Consider the following 7,622-nt stretch of genomic DNA (forward strand, 5'->3'; position numbering starts at 1 on the left):
AGGCAAAGGCTCACAAATTTACTCATTCCAAATCCCAGATTCCCTCTATTTAAAATGAATGCATAAGATTGAGGTTCCCCTGGAAAGAGGACTGAGCATCGCAGGTTCCACCCTCTCCCAGCTTCATCTGGTGTTTCTTCTCCAGCCAATTCCGAAGGCGACAGAAGTTACAGCCACCTTTGTTGAGCCGCAGGCATTCATTGTCTGCATCCATTATCTCCTTGTGCAATCCTTGCACAGACCCTCTGAGATTGATCCCACCATTCCTATTTTGCAGGAGCACAGACAGGGTCCGTCAGCTGCTCAAGGTCACAGAGCCAGGAAGCAAGGGCACCAGCATTTGAACCCAGATCTGATTCCAAGGCCCACATTGCTAACACAACAGTCCCCCTGTCTCCTTAGAAGTTGCTCTGGGGACAAAGCCAGATCTTTTTTTTTTTTTTTTTTTTTTTTGAGACAGAGCCTCAAGCTATCCCCCGGGTAGAGTGCTGTGGCATCACAGCTCACAGCAATCTCCAACTCCCAGGCTCAAGCAAGTCTCCTGCCTCAGCCTTCCAAGTAGCTGGGACCACAGGCGCCCACCACAACGCCCGGCTATTTTTTGGTTGCAGCCATCATTGTTGTTTGGGTGGGCCCGGGCTGGATTTGAACCTGCCACCTTAGGTGTATATGGCTGGTGCCTTAGCCACTTGAGCCACAGGCGCCGAGCCAATAAAGCCAGATCTTCAACAACCAGGAGTGGGAAGGAAAGGGGGCTTGGGAAGAAGGAAGCAAAACCAAGCCAATTCATTGTTTTGAGTAGGTGGAGTGTGGTCGACCAGTACTAGGTGCCAGGTATTTTGAAGGAAGACGTCATACTTGTCCACCAAAAGCCATCTTCAGCAAAGCTGCGGTTGATTTCTAAGCCCACATGAGACCACATGTTATACTCACAGAGGGGAAGACCCACCCTCGAAGGAGCCAAGAAAAGAAAGGAAGGAAGAAAGCAGAGAGGAAGCAGAGCAGGATATGCGCAGGGCCTATGAGTCAGCTTCCAGGAACCCCCAACATCCAGAGCTGGCAAAACGTGAGCAACGAGATAAGTATAGCACTGAATTCTAACCCAAAGAATAAAATAAATATCCATGAGTCCATCTTGATATAAACAAATAACTCAGTAAATAAATAGGGGAGATGATATAATTCCTTGCAGAAAAATTCTGAGTAATACATGTAGAAAGAATGAGGGAAATCGAACACCACAGGCGTAATCGCCACAGACAAACTGTCGATGGATGTTAAAATGAATGAGCAAAGTTTAAGCAGGAACAGAACCGATGCACAGTCTCAAAGCATCTCTACCCAAACAGGGAGTAATTATAAAGGGAAAAAATAGTAAGTTTGTGGTGGAGAATCCCAGCAGACACCGAGTGAGGAAGGGTAAGTTCGGTATCACTGAGACGTACTAACACAAGCCCCTGATGAGACGCATCAGCCATGTAGGTTTCTGTGACGTTGGTCTCAATAGCGCATAACCTCAATAGAATCATGGGGGAAAAAAACCTAGAAAAACACAAAATTGAAGGATATTTCATCAAATAACTGACCAGCACCCTTTAAAAGTGTCGAGGTCATAAAATGCAAAGAAAGACTGAGAAACTGGCCCCAATGACAAGCAACTTAGGAGACACTAAATGCAGTGTGACACCCTGGACTGGATCCTGAAACAGAAAAAGAACAGAAGTGGGCAAAGAAGCAAAAAGCCAGTAAGTTCTGAAACTTAGTTAATAATATTGTAACAAGATGAATGTCTTGATTCTTGTAAATGTTCTGTGATGGTTTAAGAGTTTAACATAAGGGGGAACTGGGTGAAGAGTATTTGGGAACTCTACAGGCTAGTTTTACAACTCTTCTTTATGTCCGAAATTCACTCAAAAAAAATTTTAAGGGTACAGTAAGGCTGAATAATAGACCCTAAAAGATATCCATGTTTTAATCCCCAGAACTTATGAAAATTACCTTACATGACAAAAAAGAAAAAAGTACTTTGCAGATATGATTAAGGATCCTGAGATGGTGACATTATCCCAGATTATCAAGATGGCCCTAAACACAATCATATGTCTCCTCCTAAGATGGAAGCAGAGGGGGATTTGGCATAGACAGAAGAGAGGGCAACGTGATCACAGAGGCAGAGACTGGGGAGATGCAGCCAGCAGTCCCCCAAAGCTGAAAGAGGCAAGGAGCAGATTCTCTCCTAGAGCCCCCAGAAGAAGCACAGCCCTGGGGACACCTTGATTCCTATTCACTGAAGCTGATTTTGGACCCCTGGCCTCCAAAACTGAGAATAAATTCGTGTTGTTTTAAGCCACCAAGTCTGTGGTCATTAACTACAGTGGCAATAAAACTAAAATCATACAAAAGTTTTTTTAAAAAAGAATGACAGGGTTGACCCACATGGCCCTCAAGGCTCCTGCCAGCTGTGACATTCTCAGTGCTTCAGTTCCACATGGTAGAACTTCACCAGCCCTGACCCTTGAGAGAGTCCCCGGGGACTTGCCCCAGAGCCTGCTGGGGCTGCCAGTCTGACACAGCTCTCTGGGCAGGCTGCGTGTCTCCTTTTCAGCTGCCAGCCTCAGTCACGGCTCAAAGCCTCCCCACTAACATCCCCTGGGTCTGTGCAGCCTGAAGTCAAAGGGCAAAGCATCCATGCTCCACCCACTCTCCCAGATATGGAAGAGCTCAGCTGTCCAGCAGCTGCAGACTTCATGAGGCTGGCCTCCAAATCACAATAATCATAATTACGGCTCTTCTTTGGCAAGGGCCTATTAGATGGCAGGCTTGTTGCTGAGCGTTTTACATGCATCATCCCACTTGGGTGCTCAGAGAGTTCATAGGGCTTGCTGAAGGTCACACAGCTATCCAGCAGCTGAAGCAGAGTTCCAGCCCAGATGCCTGTGACTCAGAAAGCCCACGTCCTCAATGACAATGTCATGCTGACCCTCCAACAGTCGGCTACCCCCGTCTCCCCAGCTGTGCCTTCTCCCTGCATAACCCCAGCTACATAAGAAAATCTAAAGTCTCTCTTTCTGGGCCCTCTGACTGCAAAGCATCCAGATCCCTTGGAGAACACAGAGTGATAAAAATCCTCAGCCCTAAGACCAGCCTAGAGAGTTTGGAGAACTTTTCACCTCTCACAGGTGTTTTATTAGCCCCATGCTTATCCCCAGGTATTTGGAGATGGCTGGCACTGCTGCAGCCTGCAGAGAAGGGGGGTCAGGCAGAGACTCAGGCTCCAGAGTGAGCAGAGAATGGCTCCTGATAATTTGGGGCTGCAGAGGCCATAACATGAACTCAGCCACCCATCAGCCAGCAATTCCTCTTCCATAGGAGTGGGCAAAAGGCACTTTGCCAAAGTTGGTCTGGGAATTAAGAGACTCATCTCCCTTCCTGGAGATTGGGTTCAGGAGAGAAATTCCACCCTCTTGAGGCCCTCCCAGGAGCCTTAGTCCCCAGGATAGCCCACTTCCCCAGGTCCAGACTCTCATGGCAATTTCTAGACCCTTTAAAGCCAAATGATCCAGCTCTCACTTGGAGCCTGAATCTCTATCAAAAGGTTAGGGTCCTATCTACTAGGGTCACTAGCTCCAATGTTGGCACCGGTCAGGCAGGTAACCTAGAAGAGTAACTGGGCCTGGTGTGGTATTATAAGGAATAGTGAGGATTGTGATAAGGAAAAACACATTTCATATTTTTAAATTTAAACACTGAGCCAACTCCCTCGATGTCAGACGCTGGTTTGTGGCCTCTGAGGACAGTGAGTCTTTCCCAGACTTGCTCCTTCCATCCACTCACTCTCCATCCACCAGCCTTTTTCTGGGCCTTGAACCCTGCTGTGCCCACCACCTGGGCCACTTTGCCTTTCCCCTCTCCAAGTGCCACCCATTCTTAGAAGCTCGACTCAAGTGAAGACCCACTCCCTCCAGAGAGTCCTCCTTGGTTATCCCAGCCCTCAAGGATTTCCCTCCCAAGGCTCCTGTCCCACCCCCACCATGGGACCCCACACTTGGTCCATCATTACAGACTATGGTAGGGAGCATTGGACCTATGGCAGACTAGTCTGCTCAGCTCCATTCACCTGGAAGGGGGAGGTACAGACCTAGAAAGACTCCCTTCAAGCCATCTTGTCCAACTCCCTGATTTCATAGATGTGGTCCCTTTCATTCAGGACTTGGATTTACCCCTCATCTCCTCCAGGGTTGTCCCAGCAGCTGGGAGCTTAGCATTAGAGCCACACAGCCCTCCTCTAGGAGTGCCCACTGAATGCCTGACTTTACAATAAGCAGCCTCAGAGCTAATGAGGACCTCCCTGTGTGTGCCCACATGTAGCTGGGCACCTTCACACACATCAGACTTGTTCCACACAATACAGAAACTGAGGCTGTGTTGAAAAACATTAAAGCTGGGTGGAACCCGGGATCTCCCCAAACAAATTATAATAAAATAATAGCTTACACTGACCTATTGCTTCTTATGTGTCAGATACCATTTAATCTTTATGTAAACTCTGGGAGAAAGAACTATTATTCTTATTTTACAGATGGGAAAAGCTTCAGCACAGAGAGGGAAAGTGACTTGGCCAAGGTCACACAGCTATTGAGTTCTGGGAAGCAACTCCTTCCAGTTTGGGGTGGATCTCACTCAGAAAAATTCCTAGCCTCTGCTCCCTACCCACCTACCCTATAGTCTCTCTGTTCCCAGAAGTTGCTATACCCTGCTTGATTTAGCTGCCCATATCTGGGAACCAAAGCATCTTGAGTTACCCTCTCCACAGCACCTGCTGCAAGACAATTGTCCACAAGCACAGTTGCCCCCTTTCCACACCTCCAGCCACCGTCCAGAAGGAGGTAGCAGCCTCAACTCAGGACCTGGCACATGGACAGCCTGAGGATTATTTTGTTGAACAAATGAAAGTCCAAGTGTTTGAGAGAATGAATCAGTGAAGTGGCACTCCCTGGGAAGAGAAGCAGCCCATCTTCAGCCAGCCTCTCTGCCTGGGCACCCCAGGGACTCCATTTCCACCTCTTAATAGGATGCCAGCTCAGCCTGATCTGCTCCTGGCCCAGGCTCCTCCTCGGGTTTGTCTCTGCAGTGGGGATTGCAAAGTCATATTGGATTAAGACCTGCACTGGCTGTCATCCGTGGTGGAAAGCTCACCTATCAGGCAGCCCAGAAGGGCCGCAGTATCTAATGGAGATTTGCTAATAAGATCTGAGTTGGTGAGCTTTGCATCCTATTAACACGGGGGAGTGCGGGCCTGTCTGTCTCCTGGAAAATTGCAAACACAATAGAAAAGTCACTTATGAATATTAATGGTGCTGGAAACAATGCTGACAGAAATTGTTGATGTGATTGGAAAGCTGGGAGGGGGGCGGTGGGGTGGAGGTTGACTCTCTGCTCTCCCACCCTTGCCTATCCCTCCAGAGCTGCTCAGAAGGGAGAGGTCTGCAGGGCTGTCACAGCTAGCTGGACAGTGATCTGCATGATGACCAGAGAAGAGAGCCCTGGGCCTGACTTTAGGGCCCCAACTTCCCTCCCCAGATCCATGCAGCTTTCCATACACACATGCGAGGCTCAAGGTGAGGTGTCTGAGAAGGAACTTGGGCTCCGCCTTCAACTCCGACCCTTCTCAGATGACTCAAGCATCCCTCTTGGATTCCTCCCTGAAACCAAGACCTGTCTGGGGCAGCATCCAGTAGAGAAGCCCATGGGCTCTGGAATCCAGAGGCAGACCAGTGTGGATAGTCAACCAGAAGAGAACTCTCAGCATAGCCCAAGGAATGTTCAAGTCCAGTGGACTTTTAGTAGCACCTCTCAGTCCCTCCAGAAATTCCTAAATCATGTTCTGGGAACCCTAGGGATCAGGAGAGGTACCTCAGGGGCCCCCACTGGGTAGTGGGGAGCCAAGGAGGTGGGGCACAGGACTGCAGGAATTCGCACCCAATCCAAAGCTGAGACAGAATCCAAAGGCAAATGAGATACAGTCCCCGCCCTGCTAGGAACCTCAGCCAGATGGGGAAAGCTGACAGTCACGTATAGGTATCATCACAGATGCCATAAGAAAGGCTAGAGCTGACTACCATTGTATATTTTTTAACCTGCCAACCAATGACAGAAAGGCAGAGAACTCAACAGGCAAATGGATGATGTCCATAAGCAGATGGTCTGCCGGAGAGGATTGAGCAAGGAGAGATCCACCAAGTGCACAGTGCCAAGACCTGCACCGTTTTGGCTAATGCCAACTACAAAGCACAGCTTTTCTCCACCCACTGGGACTAACTTGACAGAGCTTCCATTTCCTCATCTGGAACATGGGAGTAGAACACCTGCCTATAATACATGTGCAGTGTGACGCCCATTCTGCATGCAGAAGACCGCTGGTATATCTCTACCTCCCTCCTCAGATTTCCGTGGTGAGATGGAATTTCCAGAGCCCCACCCCCTGAGGGTGAGCCTGTGAGCCAGGCCCAGCCTATTAGAGTATGTAGCCACCTGGTATTGGCTCCGAGATGGAGTGTGCCCTGTCAGGGCCAATCAGAGGCACAGGTATTCAATTCTAGGACTTTGGTTAGTACTTCAGGAGGGGTCTTGCTCCTTCTGATAAGGTTGCTGAGAGTTGCAGGTGTAACCTATTGCTGCTGGCAGACTTGTCCCCAGAAGACCCGTGCCATATGGGAAAAAAAACCCTGGGGAGAAAAGTTGAGTTAGGAAATGGGGGAAAATAAGATTTCTAAAGGTGTCATTTCAGCCCCTGAATACAGCTGTACCTGAACCTAGAACTATCTGCTGGATTTTTTTCCATTACACCAGCCAAAATATTACTTTTTTCTTTCAGCCAGTGAGGTTTCTGCCCTTTACAGTTGAATGTATATTAACTAACCCATTCAGCTACCTAAGGTCATGGGCCTGGGCCCACTGCCCAACATGAGTCTGCCCAAACTAACAAACATCCCTTTCTGCCTTCCTCACACCCACCACCAGCTCAACTCCAGGATCCAATTGCCTTGGAAGGCCTAGGATTGTGGATGCCTCAGGCTCATTTTCCAAGATGTGTTCAACGATCTACCCCCCAGCTCCAACAGGCTGGGGTCAGATCCATCTGCCTCTAGGACCACAGCTGGAATGCAGAAGTGTGCCTTCTCCTCCCAGGCTCTGGGGACAGCAGTCCCAGCATATCTGTCTGTATATCCTCACCTCTGACTTCTCCGCCCAAAAAAGAATGGAAATGACCCAGCCCTCCCCTGGCCACAAAAGATTAGCACTGTGTCACGGATAGGGGAATTCTTTGCTTAGATCAGGGTCTCAAACTGGTGGCCCACAGCCAAATCTAACCTGCAACCTATTTAATATACCCAGTGTAGGTTTAAAGTTTTGTTTCATTCAAATGTTTTTAGAAATTCCTTCCAGCTTGCCAAAAGCTCACAGTTCTGTTTTTTTCAACACCCTTGATGCTCTGCACATTTGCATCACCTGCCCAGCCCCCAAAGGCATCTGTACCTCTGGTTGAGACCCTCCCAGCTGCTTTTTCTGCAGGGAGGTACAGAGGGTTTGATGGATGTGGTCAGTAGTTTCTGGTTTGCAGA

The sequence above is a fragment of the Otolemur garnettii genome, unplaced genomic scaffold, assembly GCF_000181295.1.
Source record: "Otolemur garnettii isolate 467f Iridium unplaced genomic scaffold, OtoGar3 scaffold00001, whole genome shotgun sequence".
Lineage (NCBI taxonomy): Eukaryota > Metazoa > Chordata > Mammalia > Primates > Galagidae > Otolemur > Otolemur garnettii.